We start from the raw sequence: 22,232 nt of genomic DNA, 5'->3' as shown, positions 1-22,232 counted from the left end.
CGGGTTCGAATCCCCGTCACACCAAACATGCTTGCCCATTTAGCCATGAGGGCGTTGTAATATTACGGTCAATCCTACTATTCGTTGGTAAAAGAGTAGCCCAAAAGGTGGCTGTGGGTGGTGATGACTAGCTGCCTTCCCTTTAGTCTTACACTGCTAAATTAGAGACGGCTAACAAAGATAGCCCTCGTGTAGCTTTGCGCAAAATTCAAAACAAACCGGATAATACGGATACGATCGAGTGTCACTTTCTTAGTTGTGGTTTGTTGGTGTGTACTGACAATGAAGTCATGATATCTATTTGAAAACGTGTAAAAAAAGGTGCAACATAGGTAACTAATGAATGAATATTTTCTGTAAAATTATTGTCAATACTATACGTGTAGCTATCAGTTTGCCCGCCAATTTTGATTTCATGTCTTTAAGTCACTTTTTTTACTGCAGTTTTTTTACACTTAAGTTGTTTTTGATCAGGTAATGATAACATGTCAAAAGTATTTTATTGTCAGTTGTAAAACTTAGAAGTTGAACATTTTAATGTAAATTTGGTTTAAAACTGGCGATTGTATATATTTTCACTTGAATGCGATTGTAATAGTTTATTTCAACTTTCTTATTAAAGTCTTAAAGTTGAAAATTTCAGTTTAATTTTCATTACATTTTTATTCTTTTTGAAGATACATCTCTTTTGAAAGGGGATTTAGCCCTCTCAAACTACACGTGTAAATTTAGTTTTGATCGTATGTGAATTTTTAAACCCATTTGCACTATGTTCTAAACTACTTTATTATTGTTTTCAATTCGCATCAGATAGTTTTCGATTTGTATGTAATTTTCTGTACGTCCAATAGTAATTTATTTCAGTGGTGCAGTTGTATTAGGAAGTCTGTGATTATTTTTATTACACAATAATTGTCACCCGAAGAACAGCCTGTGAGGTTACTTATAGCAGGAATGAACTATCCAACTTGGAAAAATGTTTTGCTAGAAAATAAATATCTAACACAAAATACATTTATAGTCTCGTGGTCCATTGAGCTTGGTATTTTTGTTAACAAACTATTATTTTAAAATAAATTACCATTTTAGAATTTTATGAAAAAGCGTATTTTCAACATAAATAATGTAGTTTAGTATTTATTTAGGGATTTTCAGTCTTTCTTAACATTTTAAGTAACTAAACTTATTGGCGTTCCCTGGTGAACTCATATACCAGTATGTATTCTTAAGCCTTATTTTTCTTGTCTGAGAGAATAAGTATTGTCTCAGTTTATAACAATTTCTGATATGTTTATACATCTTCATTTTTTGTATTCCCTTTTGCATTGTCGTCTCAAAATGGATAATGCTCCTCGTGAAAGGTTTATTTATCGATTACGAGACATAGAGAGAAGGTTAATGCAAAAGTAAAACTCGGTTGTAAATCTGACAAATAAGATAGTTATGTCCTAAAAAGTAGTATCTTTGTTTCTAATGGCAAAGGTGTTAATTTTACTAAATGTAAGCAGTTTAGCAGAATTATGATAAAAAATGCATATGCAGTTCCTCCACTGACCATTTTAATTAATCTCGGTGTATAAATAACACACATATATATATATATATATATATATTTCTGAATAGTACTTAACAAATGATAAACTTCACTAGAGAACCTTTTCCAAATGTTTATTAATTTTTAATATTTGTGTAAATATACATTTAATCACGTATTTACTAAGAAATGCTTCAACTGTATGTGTGTGTGTATATATATGGATCTACAGACGTAACCAGCACAATGTTTCTTGGATAGGTTACTCATTCTATATATGGGCATACTAGACTCATTGTTTCATGGTTGCAAATCTAATTTCTATACTTACTATACTTTTTATTCTGAGTTTTGTTCCTGAACGACTAAACAAAGACTACACTGCTAAGATAAAAGTCATATTTACATTTAAATTATAACATGACAAATTTTGGAGATTGAAACTTCTCAATGCACATAATCAGTGTAGAGAACTTAGTTTAACTTACTACAACTGAAGTAGACACAAACACTAGCATATATGACAACACCATGATCCAGGAGACATTAGTAACAAACAGTTTTTGTCTTGTTTTTCAGATTCTTTGGCAGTAACAAACAATTTTAACCATTATCGAATAACATCCAAATCCTTGGTTTACACATTTAAAAGGAATATACATTTCCTAGCTAAATACATAAAATGATAATCATATTTGGTAAAATATAACAGATTTATAATTAACCAAATAAACACTTCAAAAAAGTGAAACTAAATAGTAAAAAATATGACAAATCGAATCTAGGAAAAGGTACCTAGTTGACAGTCCTTATTCGATTTCCTGGTCGAACTTTCATGAAAACATTTAAACTTACATCTTTAAGAATTATTTTCACACACAAAAACACACGCTTACCTCGTCAAATAGGAGTTTGGCAATATATGTTCTGGTTTCTAGAAATACCGAAATCCAAATTGATTTCAAAAAGATCACATATGTATTAAAAACAATGATACGAAATCGTAAATAAATATGAAATTAAGTCTTTAAATCAAAGAGACAGATCTTTATAAAATTATACTGGTCTTGTTTTGTGAATATGACACAACTTCATAAAATATTTTAATGTATTTGTCAGTATTCCTTGACGAGGAAATCCACTGAAATCATAATAATGAAACCCGATCATCTGTTTCTAATGTTGGACACGTATAAAAAAACTTTCAATGAGAAAGAAGCGAAGTTAGATCATGGCTTTGATTAAACAGAAGGGGAGGAACGAGTTGAGTAACTATATCTAAGGTTTCGCTAAACTTTAAGGTATTTATGAATAAAAATATATATTTTTAAACAAAACGATTCAAAATATAATTATATATGTATAGGACTTAATCATTCTGGATTACATAGAAATTGCAAGAGGGAGTGTGACATTAAACAAACATAAATAACCATGTATTATATCAATGTAATTAACATTAAATAGTATATAAAACGCATACTTTTTTAGAAGTTACAATTACAAATTTAAGATAAAAATAAACTCCATAATATCAATATATTTTAAACTGTCATAATTGCAAACAAAATGTAATTACATTAAACGAATGTAACATTATAGAATTATCGAAATATATCCGTTCTGTTCATATTTATGGGTTAATGTATTTTGTTTGTTTTGTATTTCGCACAAAGCTACGCTAGGGCTATCTATGCTAGCCGTCCCTAATTCAGCAGTGTAAGACTAGAGGGAAGGCAGCTAGTCATCACCACCCACCCCAACTCTTGGGCTACTCTTTTACCAACGAATAGTGGGATTAAACGTAACATTATAATGCCCCACGGCTGAAAGGGCGAGCATGGTTGGTGCGACCGGGATTCGAACCCGCGACCCTCGGATTACGAGTCGAACACCTTAACACACTTGGCCATGCCGGGCCTGGATTAATATAACGCATAGGACTGAACATTTTGCAATTTAACTCGTTAGATAAAGTTACTGTTTGTTACTCATTTTTAAAGTGACGTAGCTTTTAAAGAAAGTTTAAATATCTTCAGATACGTTTGTCGTGTTTATGAGAGTATGAAGTTTTATATACATACTTTCTTCTTTCAAAACTATAATGTTACTACGACTATTATTTACAAGGTGAGAATAAAACATAATGACACTTAGGGAATTATCGTAGCGTTGACATTTGGATAGCCTAAATATGTTTGACAAACAAATTATTTTGTCTGACTAAACAACTCAAGAATGTACATACAATATATAGCTATACTTCTGTCAAAACATAGTTTAAAGTCTTTGATATTAGGGTGACTAAGGTTATATTTGACAACTATTGTAGTAAACCATAATTTTTTATCATGTATTTTGTCCTACATTTTGTAACAGTATAGCATACACATGCATATGCACTATATATTTACAAACGATTTTAATAGCTGGCGCTTTCCATAAGGTGACAAGCAGCTTGTAATTTCAGCGGGTTTTTCTAAGCGTTCTACTTTTCCTATGGGAACCACTTGACCTGTGGGAAACAAAACAACCCAATATTTAAAAGCAATTTCAAAGTTAAGTTCTTAATTTAAGTAGAGTATTTTATATTTTGTTCTAATTTACATTCAGTTTTCACGTATATTTACACATTCTAATTTCACAGTATGTCTGAACAATTTAGATGAATAAGTTAGAAGTATAAATGCCATATATTCTTCAAGCTTAAGAATATGTTTTATTACTCCAAAGTATATTGGTAAACACTTAAATTCCAGACTTATAAAAACTGCAAGTCATTAAACTGACAAACATTTCTTTTTCCACAACAGATTTCAATAATTAAAAGATATCATATTATTCTTAACATATATATTTGTTGCTTTCTCTTTGTGGATGGCGAAATAACGATATGGAATCAAAATCTGTTAAAAACAACCGAATACAATTTTGCATAATGATTATTCATGGGAAATTAATGATAATAATAAAAAACAAACGAAGTAGTCGCCAACATTCTGCTCAAAACGTAAACAGAAAATATTTTAACCTTTGTGATAAATATCGGGTAGTCGACTACTGTTTGCACCAGTTTTCTAATTAAACGATTGTCATCTCCAAGCCATTACTAATAATATTAAACAAAAAGAGGTTCAATGACATTTGGTTTTTTTGTTTTTTGAATTTCGCACAAAGCTACCCGAGGGCTATCTGTGCTAGCCGTCCCTAATTTAGCAGTGTAAGACTAGAGGGAAGGCAGCTAGTCATCACCACCCACCGCCAACTCTTGGGCCACTCTTTTACAAATAGTGGGATTGACCGTAACATTATAACGCCCCCACGGCTGGGAGGGCGAGCATGTTTGGTGAGACAGGGGTTCGAACCCACGACCCTCATATTACGAGTCGCACGCCTTAACACGCTTGGCCATGCCGGACCTCAATGACATGTGGAAATGAAAAGTTTAATTAGGCAAGTTTGTGCACTCCTCTATAGTTCACAATCTGACACTGATGGAACGACTTCCTATTCGAGTCCTATTATATAAATGGTAAATTGAAGTGACGACATGTTCAGGTTGTTCCCTATTTGAAGTAATAATTTGGCGAATATTAATTATTTTCAATTTGTTTTCCACTTTGAACGTTATTTACCTTCATTACACAACCCTAACAACTCATGGAAATACTTAGAAAAGAGATGAAAAAGTTGATGAAATTCAATCTTTTACCTGTTATAATTAAATATCGTTTTTGTGGTATTTTTAAAAAATAATCTTTACGTTAGGCAAATGTAAACTTGTTATCAGTTAAAAATAGCTTTTGAGTGACAAATAATACTGGATTTAAGGATTTAAGAGAAATGAACGCCGATGAAGCTAAAGAAAAAAAATTTTGTGTGTGTGTATGAAGAAACAAATATAATTGTTATTCCATATCTTCAACTGCGAGCTTAGTGTTTACGTTAGACATTATACATAAATCAGTAACCTTAGTAATTCATGTATTATGAACTATTTTATTTCATATGGTATTGTTTTGTACAATTTGAATCATTTTAGCTCTGTGGCCATTTTGAACCTTAACATATTTTTATGGAATTAAACGTTGTACTAAAACGCCAATAACAAATAACCGTAATGAACTGCACACAAAATATTTCGAATACGTATTTTCTTAAATAGCAGACCTTGTACTCGTTTATTATACTTGTCTGAATGTGTTGATAATGCTACACTTTTATTCCAAAAATAACTAGGAAAATGTTTTTATTCATATTATTTTAACACTCGTGGGTGGAAACATTTGCAACTGAAATATGTAGTATTCAAAGATATATAAAATTCTTTTTATCTGTTTGTTCGTTCGTCTATCTGTTGTATCTACAGCGGGAAATCAGGGTTAGCGTTATTACTTCGTAAGCTTACCATTGTGCCATCGGGAAAAGAATTTTATTTCAATTTTGCAATTCTGTACCAAAATAACATCTGAATATTGACAATACAGCTTCACGCTGGAACTAAATCAAAATTTCCAGAAAAACACAAAGTTTTAGTAATTTCAATTAGATAGTTAAATTACCTCTACTGTAGGTACTTGTAAACCTTAACACAATGGTTACCAGAATCTGCAACAACAACTGTTCCATCTGGGGTCGCTGCTAGGCCTTGTGGTCCATAAAGTGTTGTACCGTTTATGTTAACAAACGACAAAAACGATCCACTACTGTCAAACACCTGAAGCGAAGAAAAATACTGTAATATACGTGCTAGGTACATTTAGTGGAAATATTATATTTAGTGTGAAAATAGATTAGTTAACTATTAGAGCTAAATACATTTATATTACTTGACAGGGTATGTTATTTTACTCTTCATAGTCAAGGTGAAAATAATTGCATTTAAAACAAATAAAAATAATTTTATATAGTTTCTATATTTAAGATGAATTGTTTTAATTTATTGGTGCATGAAATATGTGTATGCATTGCGATTTTACTTTAGATAAAATATTGTCTATTTTGAATAATTAAATTATTTTTATAGTTTGTATTAAATGTTTACTTCTGAGGTTATTTTAAGCCGAAAGGCTAGAAAATATCAGAACAAAGCACGCCATATATTGTTTGTTTTGAATTTCGCACAAAGCTACACGAGGACTATCTGCTCTAGCCGTTCCTAACTTAGCAGTGTAAGACTGGAGGGAAGGCAGATAGTCATCATCACCCAATGGCAATTCTTGGGCTACTCTTTTACCAACGAATAGTGGGATTGACCGTCACATTATAATGCTCCCACGGCTGAAAACGCGAGCATGTTTAGTGTGACGGGGATTCGAACCTGCAACCCTCAGATTACGAGTCGAGTGCCTTAACCACCTGGCCATGGCGGGCCAAGATTGTTTGTTTATCCACATCATCAGTATCCTTTAAGGTGTTGTTTGGTTATGGTTTCCAAATCGTTAATGATATATTTAAAGAAGTGATCAAATTGTGAATTAATGAGTTTTTTAATGACTGTACGTGGATCATACTTAAAACTACACACGATATAAAAACAGATAATACTTTAAAAACACTTTTGAGACATTTGTGAAAGACTAGATTCTCTTTGGTGAAGACGTATTAATAGTCTCTAGGAAACAACTGTACAGAATTCAAACCGTAGAAAGTTAAAAAACGACTTGCCTGTTAAAGCCACAGTCTAATTTGTTATTGATCATTCCAGATATAACATTTAAAACTGGAGAGATACGGAGACGACAGTGTTTGTTAGACAGCTGAAAACTGATTTAAATATTTTCAACAGCTAAAAACTGATGAAACGCTTGTTGGCTAGAAAGATATTATTCATCCAGAATTAAGTACACTATTTTTAAATTTGTTTACAAAGTTGTATAGAACAAGGCAAAATTACGTACCAAGAATTTATGCTATGTTCGTGTGGAATATTGTGATAGTGCAAAGCTAAACAATAGGTTACCTGAGTTGTTCATGCAGTAGAAAAAATCAGACATAATAAAACAAAGTATAATTTGTATAATTTGTTGTTTTTTTAATTTGAAGACTATTTCTCTATATATTTCTTGCTCATAAGTACAATTTTGATTATTTTATGAATTTTAAAATGGATAAATAGTCAGCTACTGAGTTTGAAGAACAACCTTACCAATCAACGTTTATTGGCTCTTTACTTTTAATCGTTTTCATTGTATCTGAATGTCTGTAAAGATTTAGAGTTGTAATTACCTTGCAGTAAGACTAGTCTTTTACAAGGTTGGTGATAATAAAGCATCTTGCTTTATGTAGTAAGTATAAGTAATTGTTTTGTTATTGTCTGATAAAACAATCGTGTTAGTAATTTAACAATAACTGTTAAGGGCATATAACGTAATAAGAAACAAATTAAAAAATACAACTAAATTAACCTGAATACGACTGTTTCCCCAGTCGGCCACCAAAATATTTTCTTGACTGTCAACGGCAACACCCGTTGGTGCATTAAACTGCCCATTTCCCTGTCCGCTGGAGCCGAAAGTGGAAATAAAATTCCCGTCGCCATCAAATATCTTTATGCAGTGATTATGGAAATCAGAAATCAATAACTGGTTCTTGTTATTTATTGCTACGTAATGGGGGCCTGCAAACTTCATATTTCCTGTTCCTCTTGTACCAAATTTATTCAAGAGTTTTCCATTTTCTTGGAATATAAATACAGAACAAGCTTTATTATCAATGACTATAATGTGTCCATTCCTGTCGACTGAAACTCCTTTGGGACCGAGTAATTTTCCAACTCCTAGACGTCCTAGAAACTTTCCGGACGGATTAAATAGGCTGATCCATTTATTTTCGTAATCCGCTACAACATAGTTTCCAGCTGGAGTTACAGCAATACCAGTCGGTCTCTGAATCTGACCAGCACTTCTTCCTCTTATTCCAAAACGCAGTTTGCACTCACCTAACAAAGAAAACACCTGAATACATTGATTGTTGCTGTCTGCTACAACGATGTGTCCAGCCTGCGTAAAGCAAATCCCTTGAGGATTACTAAACTCTCCTTTACCACGTCCTTTAGTTCCAATCTTTAATACCAAGTCGTCTTCAACTGGATTCCTTCTACGCAAGGAGATTGTAGAGGGGTAGCTAGGTGGTCGTTTTGTAGCACGTTGTCTGACACCTATCGTCCTTGGAATTTTAGAACTGATTGGTCGATCACTGGAAGAACTGCTTTCCCCACACAGGCTTTAACTTGGAATGGGCTTCCCCTGATGTGTTTTCCAAATAGTTTGATAACTAGTTTGTAAGTTCCTTCTCTGGTGACAGTATATACTATGTCGTAGCTACCATTCTTCTGAGCAATAACATTTGGTGTGAATGATGTGGAAAGGTGTGTCGATATCATTTCAGTTTCAAGCAAAACATTTCCTGTTTTAATCATCTCTTTACACCTGTCTTTAGCAACAACATTAACAACAGTTGGTTTTCCTACAGCACAATGCTTCAGTCCCTCACCAGAAGCCGTTGTCTCGTCAGCAATAGCACTGTTTGTTTGGATACATCCAAAAGCTAGAATATTACTTTTCATTATATGCAAATTTTCTCCTTCAAAAATAATATAGGTGTTTTCTTCGGGTGATTTCTTTATGGCCATTTCAGAAAATTCTTTTAATTTTTCCGCCATTTGCTTGTTCACCAAAAGTATTTCGGTGTCATTTCCATGAGTTAGTGCATTTTCCGTGAATTCACAGCTGCTTGCTAGAGTATTCAAACATTGTTCGAGGGATTCTCTTTGTTCTGTGAGTACTTGTTGTTTTGATCTGTAGCAGTCTTCCAGTTCTTTTAGAAGGACGGATTTTCTCATATGGATGATTTCAGATAACGACTCAAAACAGAAGAAAAGTTGTTTTGAAAGTTCTGAATATTTTTGGGTTAAGTCAGATGATGTTAATTGCACGGCTTCAATGGCCTCATTTAAATCTGGTATCCGTGAATAAGCTTTCTGCAGAAGAGATTTCAATGTACCTTTCTGATCCTCTATAGCATCTCGTAACCTCATGGTCCCGTGGCCTCCGTGTTCGATGTCTGTACATGTGACACAGACAGCAGTTTCGCAATCTTGACAATAAAATCGAAGAGTTTGGCGAAAGTGTTTTGGACACATAAGTGACGGGCTATTCTTACTTTTTTCCTGTTCTTCTCTTAGCGCGAGCTCACTGATAGAAACAATCATTTCATTACAAGAAGAAAATTTCTCCTTATGCATCTCGCAGCAAGCGTCACAGAAGAATTTGTCACATAATATACACTTTCGCACTCCCGGAGATTGGCAGTCTTTATTTTGACATACAGTGGGTTGTTCTAGAATTTCCATTAAATTAGTGATAAAATCATTTGCTTGCAGCGCCGAGACGCCCTGTTTAGGTAAGATCGATTGCTGTCGACAGATGGGGCAAGTTACTGTTAAGCTCTCTGCTGGGATGTATTGTATTAAACAGTTCTCGCAGAATGTATGAAGGCAGGGCAGGACCTAAAAAGAAACAGTTAATAAAAAAAACAGAATTATCTCGTGCTCTCGAGTTTGTTAGTAAATAAAATAATAATTCAGGCAAATAACTATAATGTATTTTAGATCATTTACATTATTTGCGTATTAATAACAACCTGGAGGCAGCTGAATAATTAATTATATATGTATATTATTACGCTTACATAATATGCTACATTGTGCATAAATGTGTATTTATATATATATAAACGGAAATACATGTATATACAAACGGAATAACACGATCTGATGTTTTAATCACTTGGCAGTAACTGCACTATTCGTTTAATTTTTTTTTTTTCTGCAGTCTCCCCGGTGACATAACGGTATGTCCGACGACTTACAACGCTAGAAACCGGGTTTTGATACCAGTGGTGGCCAGAACACAGATAACTCTTTGTGTAATTTTATTTTTAATTACAAACAAACAGCAATATTTTTTTCAACCTCTTGTTTGTTATCATCAAGTTATTACAATATTTAAATAACAGAAATACGACCCAGCTTTATTTTCAAATATGTTTTATTTACTAAGTCAGTGTCCCTCCCAGATTGATAAATGGTATCTCTTTTACATTTTTAGGAATTGCTCAAATCTGATATTTGGTGGGAACCACCCAGTGGCACAGTGGCATGTCTGCGGACTCACACCCGGTTTTGATACCCGTGGTGGGCAGAGCACAGATATACCTTTGGGTAGCTTTTTTTTATTAAGTGCAAAGCTACACAACGACAACGGCCTTGGTTTATATCTGTGTGACTTAAAAAATAGTCCCTGCACTTTAACCTGTGTTAATGAGATTAAATCTTGAAAATTAGCAAAATACTTCTATATACTTGATTCAGTTTCTGACCGTTGTTATGACTGGATCAAACTTTATTAAGTGCATATTTTATGGGCGGTGTTCCGTGTAAAATGTGTACATACAAACATACGTGTTGACATAGAAATTAGCTGAAAAGTTCTGAAAAAAAACTTATATTGGTCCCGAAATACCAGTTGATATTTATCTGAGATCCATTTCTAATTGTTATTTGATATTTACATTGTGTTGTAGTTCCTTTCATTCAAAATTTTATTGAAAAAGACCTTTGAAGTGTTGTTAATATTAATATCGATAATCTTAAATAACGTTTATTAAAATAAACATGGTCCTGTCCTGAATTTGTACAATGAAAATTAATAATATATGTACATTCGCTCACGTGTGATGTGTCTGCATAAAAAAAAAAAGTATTTTTAATTTGGTCGAAATAATTTATCTCTTTTCAAGCAGAAACTAGATATAATTAGTTTTAAATCTAGCTCTAAAAACGAGTGTGTGTTTGTGTGTTTTTCATTAGGCTATCTGCTGTGTCCACCGAGGGAAATCGAGGCCCTGGTTTTAGCGTTGTAAATCCGTAGACTTACTGCTGTACGAGAGGGGGTCCTAAAACCAAGACCATGTTCTGGAATGGATGCAGTGGCTCCTATTAACAGCTTATTCTCCCAATGTAAAATAATTAAAAAACGTATAGGTGAACGACCAGTGTAGCATCATAACCGATGATAATATTGACTGTTTTCTATACTCTCATTGGGCACGCCAAACATTAGGTGAGTTTATAATAAAATGTTGCTTGATGCAATGCGAATGTAACTAATATTTGGTCAGTAACAAAATTCGTTCTTTTTTATTATTACTGAAATTTGCGACATAGGAAAAGAAACTGAAGATAGGTTATTTTAATAATTTCAATCACATTTCATATTATTAGTTAGTTTTTCTCATTCACGAATTACCATAATCAGATGGCTAAATGTAATACGTATTTATTAACTGAATTTCTGAAAAAAAACCTTTGAAGCTCTTCTTGCTCAAAATACAGTTTTGTATTTAATCACCACGATATAATTCAATATATAACGGGCTCAGCATGGCCAGGAGGATAAGACACTCGATTCCTAGTCTGAAGGTCGAGGGTTCGAATCCTCGTCACACCAAACATGCCCGTGAGGGCGTTATAATGTTATGGTCAACCCCACTATTCGTTGGTAAAAGAGTAGCCCAACAGTTGGCGGTGGGTGGTGATGACTAGCTGCTTTCCCTCTAGTTTTATACTACTAAATTAGGGACGATTAGCGCAGATAACCCTCGTACAGTTTTGCGCGAAATTCAAAACGAACCAAACCAATACATAATGTTCCTGAGATACATTTTTACTTCAAGTGGGTTTCTCGTCATCATGAATTCAATACATACTTTCAAGCTTTGCGTTTTCGCGGAAAGTAAGTTTATAAAACTGAAAAATATAACTCATTTATGACTTTCCCATCAATTATTTGTTTGTTTGTTTGTTTGGAATTAACCGTAAAGTTATACAATGGGCTATCTGTACTCTGCCCACCACGGTATCGAAACTCAATTACTTGTATTGGAAGTCTGGAAAATATAACTCATTTATGACTTTCCCATAAATGATTTGTTTGTTTGTTTAGAAGTAACTGTAAAGTTATACAATGGGCTATCTGTGCTCTGCCCACTACGGTATCGAAACTCAATTACTTGCATTGGAAGTCTGGAAACATACCGCTGTGCCATCGGAGAGCTTTAGTGGTTATGTTTGTGCGTTGTTTTATCTGGTAGGCAGGTAGTAATGAAGTTGTAATTATCATCTAAAGAAGTTTAAAGCTACGTTTCTAATAATGTGTTATCAATAAGTAAGTGAGATTAATGACATGAAAAACACAAGAGAACAAAATCTTACGTATGAATAACAATTAAGAAAGGATAAGGTGTAGTGTAATTATTGGGAAGGGTCGAATGTACAATATCATTAAATGAAGAGGAGGAAATGTGGTAAAATTGTACGGTTTACTTATGAACTTTTATTGTACTTATGAAGACTGCAATTTTTCTTATCCTTACAAAGTTAGGCTTATATTTTTTAGGACGAATGCATAGGAAGTGGCTTTTAAATATAAGTTACAAAGATGAAGAAAACCAAAAGATATAGCTTGGAGTATTTTATCAATAATTAATAATTACCAAAGTGACTCATGCATCATTAACGTATAACGTGCTCTAAGTTTCTTAAGAGTTACTTGAGACTAATATTCTTTATGTTACGTTTAAGACATTTGCTCAGATTCGATCATGAGTGTATAACACGCGCTCTTAATTTCTCAGCACTTTGTATATTAACTAATAAACAATGTATCATAAGGGTGAACTTTGTAGATGCTAGTTTTTAGTCAGTTGTTGTTAAATACTAATTAGGAATGTATAGATACGTTTTTAATTGACCATAATAAGATATATATACAAAACTGAGACTAGTTACAGTAGTCATGGAGGTTGTGAGTTCGTGTTGTCTCTGACTCATGTATCAAAATCGAATGAGTTGAAAAGAACTCCATCTATGAACAATATACTGGCATTATGTCGAAAATGCCTGTAGCACCACCAGGAAACTCATTCAAAATGGTTATCTATGCCTATGGGAAAGCGCCATCGTGTCCAAAACAACTGAATAATCATCAGAGGAGGTTGCCATCTTTGCTGTCAACTGAAAGTGACTTCATGAATGCGCCAATTAAAGGGATGTGACGTTATCCAAGATCTGCTCACGCTTATACACATAGGAGATCGCCATCTTGAGTGGAACTGAAAGTGTGATCATTACTGTGTCGTGTGAACGAATGTGAAGCCACCTGCTATGATCACGCTCACTGGAAACCACCATATTGGAGCAATCGGAAAGATCATATTTATTCTAGGGGCAAAACCATTTATTTGTATATTTCTAAGGTCCATAGATTACAAACGAAAGTCAGATATATCAAATATTTATAATACCTTTGGCTTCTTGTACTTCTTCTGACATATTCCGCATTTGATAACATGTACGTCAAAGTTACGTGCAATAGGCCACGGCCGGATTTCAACTCCAATGTTTTTGGACATATCTTTCAGATCCTTTAACAACAGGAGAGGAGAGTAGAAGGGAGAGATGAGCCCTGCAAATTTTAAAGTTATTAAAATTGCAAGAAACATGAGAATTCCTGAAATAATATTAATGGTTAAAATAATATTTGATAGAGTTAAAAAACGAAAGTAATCAAAACAGTAAAGATAAGTGTTTTCCTTAATTAATCATAGGCTTGTGAAAATACAGGTAAAATATTGTATGAGTTGTTCTTGTAACTATATAACTAAATTTAGGATAATACAATTAATTAGAAATATCATTGCTTTTTTTGGAATTTCGCACAAAGCTACTCGAGGGCTATCTGTGCTAGCCGTCCCTAATTTAGCAGTGTAAGACTAGAGAGAAGGCAGCTAGTCATCACCACCCACCGCCAACTCTTGGGTTACTCTTTTACCAACGAATAGTTCTAGTTAAGTTTTCCTACAGTAAAATATATTTAAATATCTCCTAAAATATTGCGAAGATTTTAAAACTCGCAATTACTTTGATCCTCAGCCGATTTTACAAGCTAGTTACAGAAAGGAAAACCTCAGTAGCCAAGTGTGTCCAAATTAATCTTCATGACACTCTTGAATTTTAGTGAATCTCAACTGTTTCTTACCAAGTGATCCCAGTTGTGAAAAAGAATTATTTTACAACTGATTGAATAGTACGCGAATTTTACTTAATAATTGATAAGCCATTTCACTTACAAACAATCCTAATATATTAATCATTTTATTAAGTAGCTGTTTAAAGACTTAATGTGAAATGACACCTTTCTTTACCTATTAGCAGTCAACATAAGATTGCGTAAAATTCTTATTCATAAGATATACGAGAAAGTAGTAAAACAGTAGCTCATTACTAACCAACGTAAAGAAGAAGTTTTTATACCGCAAATTTATCCTGATGAAACCTTGCCTTAAAGATAAAACATTTTAAATCAGATAAAACAAAATAAATTTAAGACAACATCTTGCTTAATTAAATAAATATGATTATTTAAATTGACAAACAATAATAATAATAATACAACTATCGAAACAATATAATAATACCTTCACTTTACCCTTCAGTATAATGTTTTATTTATTGTAGAAAACAAATTACTTCTCCATGTAATAATTCTGGTTGAAAAATATGTTGTGAGAAGAAAGGTTTGAGTCATGTTTACAGTTTGGAAAACTGGAACAAAAGTTGCGTAAAGGGCAATAAATGGTGATGATCAAATGTGTATTTTTGACAGCTTATTTAATAAGCCATTGAAGACAAAAAGAATAAAGGAAATAAAAAAAAACTTCTACAAGTTGTCGAGAAATAAAATATAAAAATGCCTATAAATCTTAAGCCACAAAATGGTACACGAACTTTTCATGAAAAAATAAAGCAAATAAAGATGATAACAAGTCTGTACAATGCATTCTTTGCATGCTAGTTATTTGATAATGTTTCTCAAAACTTTAATCGATTTTGATTTTCCATAATACATAAAAAACAACGTTAATTTAATTGATCACTGTAAAGTAATTGATGGATATTATAAGTACTCTGGGACTGATAAAAGTTTTCAACAGAATGGCTGAGAATCTCAAAGATAAAAAAAAAATTCTTAAATGCCAGTTGATTAAACACAAACAGTTTTGAGCTGATTGCTCTTTTTAACATTATTGAGTCACAAAAAGTATTACATTCAAAGTTAGTATTTATACAAGCGATTATCTATTACAGTGGCTTCCTCACTTTAAAATTCAACGAAACTCTTCCATAAAAAAAGTGCCAAATCTCGCAAACCCCTTCCTAAAATTCACATTTCTAAGGGATTTTCTCCTTTACCTGAGAATAAATTATAAAAAACCGTGATCTTGGAAATATAAAATTCATTTTTGTTATAATAGTTTTATTACATGATAAAAACAGCAACACTTTTCCAAGGTTTCACTTTCGTAACTCGTATCACTTCAATTAAGCCTAAACCTGTCCTTCGTATTCATTTTAAAAATAGCACTACCAATTTATTTAATTAAAAAAAACCAGTAAAATATACTCCCCTCCTCTCACTTTTTCATTTCTTACAAGGAATCTTGGAGTTACAGTGTATTCAGTGTGATGGATCGGCGCAAACACTTTTACTTCCGCCATTACGGATTTTTTTTTTCCGAGAACTCTCTGAAACATTTCGCGAACTCTTAAAAAAAAAGTTCGTAAAACAATGACCCGTTATAATAACATTCAGTTTTCGTGTGTCTTAAAATGCGCACTCACCTTTAGTATCTTAATGTATTTGCTCGTCTGCTTCATTTGAACGGATGTAAATACACTTTGGTAGACATTTTGTAGAACAACATATTAAAAGCTCATCAAAGTTTGAACAAAAAAGTCTGACGTTAAGTCGTACAATAACGTTATAAATTTATTTACTGATATTATTAAGTATAGTTAAAACTTAGCCCTATTTCAGTGCCTGCGATTAGAGTTCATTTGTATTATTTTACAAGTTGTATATTTAAAGTACTGTTGCAATAAAGATACAAAGTTGACCGCCAATGTTTTGCAGATCTCTAGTAGTAAATTTAGGGTTTTTCTTATATGGAAAAGTTAAACGATTCACTCAAAAGATTGATTCAAATATTCATATTTTTTACAACTATATTATTTATTTACCAACACCAATGAAAACTTAATTCTACTTACATTCTCTAGAATAGGTTTATTATGGACTCTTTTTTTTTTTTTGTTGACTCTGAAACTGCTAAACCTGTGTTTGTAAAATCAATATTACTGCTTTTTTCTGTGTGTTACTTAATACAAAGATCCAAATACGTTATACAAGAAAGTAGAGAAAGTAGTTCTCTAAACATTCTACGTTTAAGCAGTTTGTATTGCTACTCATTACCATTGAATTCTACATTCCCAACGATGAATTTTAATTTGTTATTTATTTACTAGCAAATCAAATAACGTCTTTATGGTACGAATCGATTCAGATAAAAAAAGTGAATATTCAGGCTAAATATGAAACAGGCGTTATGAAACGTAAAATGACTTTACATGAATTAAAGGTGAGAATGTACATGGTCTGGGTCAGGGCCACTGTTAACTTTTGTAAGACACTGTCGAAACTCAAATACAACAACCCTAAATGAAATTCAAAAGGAAGTGGTTTAATTAATACTTTTTAATGTATAGAGATAAATTAATAACAATAACTGGATACTACAATTGTACAACACCAAGATTATAAAGATTACAACACCACTATTATAAAGTATTAAACACAATTATACTTTTTATTATCTGAGCGTGTATTAAACTTAATAATACTTACAAATAAACTTGTACTTTTGATTCTTCCAATGAAGTATTACACAGAAACACCAAAATACCAGTTTAAATTATTGTTTAGAGTAAAAGTCTTCAATAATTTCTGAATAATCATGAAGTCTCAATATTTCATTTTCTATAGAAATATCTGAAAGTCCAATAAAGTGGATTTTTAATAGCTTTTGATTAGTTTTAATTCTGAAGAGCTGTAATTGCAGATGCAACAAACATGACAAAAGTATTTTCCAACTATAGGTACATTTGGAAACAGTTCTTGCAATTACTTTACTCATAATTCCAGGTGAATTGACTAACTGCAATTATGACAGTCATATGGAACGTGAAGAAGCGTGTGCTTTAATATCCATAGTCACACTTCATGTCAACACATAGTCCTTACTTCGATAGTCGTAAAGATATTCGAGTAGGGGTTCTGACCGAATTATTGTAAGAATAAATTTAATAATTACTCCACTGCTGTTTTTGTGTGGATATTTTTGCCTCATTTTCTTTAAAATGTATCTGAGATCGTGTTACTTCGACAAAGTTTCATTATGAGGCTCTGAACATTCACATTCGTTCATCATAAAAACCCATCCTTTCAAATGGGTATATCAAGGAGGTGAAGAGGTTAGAGCAAAACTGTGACGCTGCACTTTTAATTTTCAATTAGATAATCCGTGGCTTCTTACAACTTTAATAATAATTTTTTAAAATATTTCCTTTGCAATAATTACAAATTAAAATATCCATGTCTTATTTAAACATAAAATTTTCAGTATGAAGAGCCTTGAGATCCTTTTTCTAAGTCTCCCGCTGGAATAACGGTAAGTCTTCGGATTTACACCGCTAAAATCAGGGGTTCGATTTTCCTCCGTGGACTCAGCTGATACCCTGATGTGGCTTTGCCATAAGAAAATACACACATTTTCTAATATATTTTCTAATTAAGTTTGTTTGTTTGTATCATTTCACACAAAGCTACACGAGGGCTATGTACGCTTGCCGTCCCTAATTTAATAGTGTAAAACTAGAAGGAAGGCAGCTAATCATAATGACCCCCGCCAACTCTTGAGCTACTCTTTGACAAACGAATAGTGGGATTGACCGTAATATTATAACGCCCTCACGGCTGAAAGGGTGAGCATGTTTGGTGTGACGGGAATTCGATCCTGCGACTCTGAGATCGCGCGTCGAGCGCTCTAACTACTTGGCCATGCCGGCCACTCTCGCGCCTGTCCTGATTTGAGTAAACATACTTGTTCATTATGTATTTCGGAACTGTCTACATAATTTTTCATAGAAGTCATTTTTAGATACCACATAAAAATTAATTGTAACGTAGAGTTTTATTGTGTCTATCCAATAACCATTTGAAATAAAACATTTTAATATTTAAGAACATTCTTATCAAAATTCAGTTTTTCTCTATCCATGTCCAATCTATATTTTAATCAAGATCTATCGAACCATGTTGATTTAGATTTTAGAACAACTGATAAAGAGTAAGAGAAATACTAGTAGCCCGTAAGGTACATTCACGGCTTTCACAATGACTCTTATCTTTAAGATTGTAATACAACACCTAACAAAATACTGTAAATGATTTGTCTACCATGAATTTATTATTTAAATACAATGATATTTATTACATCTGTTTAAAGCAATGGTAATGGCAGTTGTCACTGGTTTCTTAATTCTTTAGCATATCAAATACCATGGTCGAAATTCCACAACAAACATCTGAATGTTGAGAGTGAGTAATTCAATGCGTGTTTGAAACTATGATACATAGATAACGCTTGACGACATCGGAATTATCGTACCATTAAAAGCTAACGCTTTATAATTGTAATCAGTGGACAGTGAGCGAAAAGAACTTAGCTCAGCGTACGTGATTCCCTGAAAATGCTAGAAAGTGTATTTTTAGCATTTTTAAACCGTACTGCTGCCCTTTAGATGTGTGAAACGTGTAATATAAATATTGTAAGAAAAAATTCAATTTCATTACTGGCATGCGAAAATAATAATGAATACTTCAACAATATAATAAATCTCTATTAAGCCATGGTTATTGTGATGTATGATAGCAATAATATCTGTCTGCAAATGCTTACATACAAAACAGATGTTGCTGGCTGTTGTTTTTTTTTTTAACTCTTTGATATATTCAGTATTTTCATGTTTAGTTCTGTAAAGATGACCAGTTATGTCAGGTATAAAATTATTAGGCCCATCTTTCATCATTACTTTTATACTTATTACACAAGGTAATTAATGTTGTAAACATATCGTTGAAGAGCTAACTGTCTGATAGTATGAAAGAAAAAATATTGAGGGTTTCAAAGACACGACTTGTTTCGATAGGTGGAGCAGCTCTGAATTTCGCTACTTTTCTGAAGCGTCATTGCTAAACGTGCACAAGACGGCAGTGTGTTTGATGACAGCGCATGTCTATGAAGATCAGATGACTCGGAAACAGTAATCAATAAAAACAGATCCCTCATGAACTACAGGTACCCAGACTTTAATCAGCTTCAGAAGAAGATGGGCGGAGGACTAAATCACTGTAAAAATACACCATTTTCCATATCTAAACAAATTTAAAACTTAGTAGCACCCACAGTCTTGCACTGATTAGTATTGAATTATATCGCGATCAGTGTATCTTGCACATTTACCTATTTTTTTTTAATATTTTACAATATTTTCATATATGTCATTAAGCAGAGTAATTTGTGGTTAGTTAAGCAGGGCATTATTAATGGCGTATTTGATTCGTGCTCGTTGTATTTCACGTGAATGCACAAAAATATAAAAAAAAAACATCAACGATAACTTTCAAACTACATCGTTTATATCTTTTATACATTTTTTGTAGAGTGGTACTCAAGTTCAGTGTACTGTAATTGGTTCCACTGCATTTGGTTTTGGTTTCTGTAGAGCTGCTTTGCAACTTAAGCAAATAAATATCGTTAAATTCTGGAAAGCGTTCTAACTTCTTTAATTCAGTATTTCGTCAGACATTAAACATTATTATGATGGCTAAAACATTTAGAAGGATATAGTAAAATATAAGCTGTTTTAATTGCATAACGCACAAAAATATTCTCATTGTTCAAATGTTTTTGTTAATTTGAAAAAAAAAGAGAAAATTGACAAACTAATTGGAAAGTATAAACAACATTAGTACCTTTTTATCATAATAGCCTGCAGCGTGGTTCATTATTTAATGTCTAAAAATTAGTATTTACATTTCAAATTTGTCTTTAGTTTTATAGTGCCTTCAATAAATAGACATATTGCTGTAAGGTTTATGCTACGAAATTACAAACTAAGAAAATAACTAATATATCCTAACTTACTCTAATCTTTGGAGTTTCTCTCTACACCTTTGTTGTTCAATATCTCTTTAGTCAAAATAAGTTCAGCTTCTTATGGAAGAATAAAGCAGTAGAAACTTAAAATTGAAATAAAAAGTTATGATCTTGACGGTATTTGGACCTTGGATAGTTCACAGTGCAAACCGATAGTGAGTGAGGGGAAGTAAATCTTTGTATCCACTGAAACGTTTCTATAGTCAGCTCATATGCAATTAAAACATTATCTACTGATATTACTACGTTTGGTCAAAATTAGTGAAAGAGTTTCCAAACATATAACATAATAATTAATCTATCCCTCTCACCAAGTCAAAAAAAAAAGTTACCTTAAAAACTTATTCATGATACAGAATCCACAACATGTTTTCTACAAAAGTATTTGATATTTCATATGACATATGAGCTTATATAAAAGACAGAAAAATCTTTAAACTAAAACGGAGTTAAATCACAGTCTATACAACAATTCAAGTACACGCTACTTCAAAGAGCACAGAACCACTACGGCTTCACGGTCTTCTAAATTTTACCTACAGGAAGTAACTGTGAAATACATTCTGTAGCGGTGAAACACGATAAGTTTTATTTTATTGATATAAGTTCCATGATGTCGTGTTTCTTTATGTGATTCTATGAAAATAACATGTTGAAATATGATAATTGACTAATCACGTGAAGCAAAACGGAACAAAAAGTGGCGAGTTGGACATCTGCGTATCATATAGTTAGTTAACTGAGGATAAAGGTGGACATCTGCGTATCATATAGTTAGTTAACTGGGGATAAAGGTGGACATCTGCGTATCATATAGTTAGTTAACTGAGGATAAAGGTGGACATCTGCGTATCATATAGTTAGTTAACTGAGGATAAAGGTCGTCTGGTAATTATTAAATAGTTACTCAAATGCTAAGTTTGATACAATATGTATGTACTAAGATTTGGAGCTTTAGTAATAGAATGCCTAATTAAACGACAGTACATTGATTTTATTACGTACGAGACACAATATCCAGCTCACGCCAAACCCAACTTTCGAGCCTATTGGTGAACTTGTGTGTGACGTCACTGAGTGTATCTCTTTGAAAGCACAATGTTTTCGAAATTATTCTTTTTTTCTCTAATGACGCTAGATGGCAGTTAAAAACTTGAGAAAAAAACCCACCAAAAACATAAATGTAAATTAATTTGTCATATTTTGCACAAAAGTTTGAGAGAACATCTTTAAAATATTCTAGCATACTAACCCTTACATGACGGAAAAGGCTGATTGATAAATAAACTTAGTATTCCTGAAATTATTTAGTCTCAAAGTTTAAGGTCACCGAAGTTAAACGCTTTATAATGTTGGAAGTCTATAAACTCTCCTGGTCAAATATCTGTTGTTTTTCGATTAATAAGCGTTAATCACAGTTATATCTTCTGAGGTTTATAGTATACCAACTGTTGCAAATCAACAATATTAAACTTTCTCCACAAGTTGCGACGGCTACCTTTTATAATCTTTAGGCAAG

General features: G+C 32.6%; 1 pseudogene across 1 annotated transcript in view; it reads right to left on the bottom strand.

The window, feature by feature from the left end:
* Positions 1 to 1,652: 1,652 nt before the first annotated feature.
* Positions 1,653 to 22,232, bottom strand: part of LOC143236919 (tripartite motif-containing protein 2-like) — a 38,122-nt pseudogene continuing 17,542 nt past the window's right edge. The window contains exons 2-5 of the transcript XR_013019803.1: positions 13,901 to 14,061; positions 7,942 to 10,043; positions 6,097 to 6,251; positions 1,653 to 4,049 (exon numbers count right to left, since the gene is read on the bottom strand). The product of XR_013019803.1 is annotated as a tripartite motif-containing protein 2-like (transcript). The remainder of the gene's footprint in view (positions 4,050 to 6,096; positions 6,252 to 7,941; positions 10,044 to 13,900; positions 14,062 to 22,232) is intronic.

Source organism: Tachypleus tridentatus, chromosome 13 (assembly GCF_004210375.1).
Source record: "Tachypleus tridentatus isolate NWPU-2018 chromosome 13, ASM421037v1, whole genome shotgun sequence".
Taxonomy (NCBI): domain Eukaryota; kingdom Metazoa; phylum Arthropoda; class Merostomata; order Xiphosura; family Limulidae; genus Tachypleus; species Tachypleus tridentatus.
This window is presented reverse-complemented; position numbering and strand designations above follow the sequence as displayed.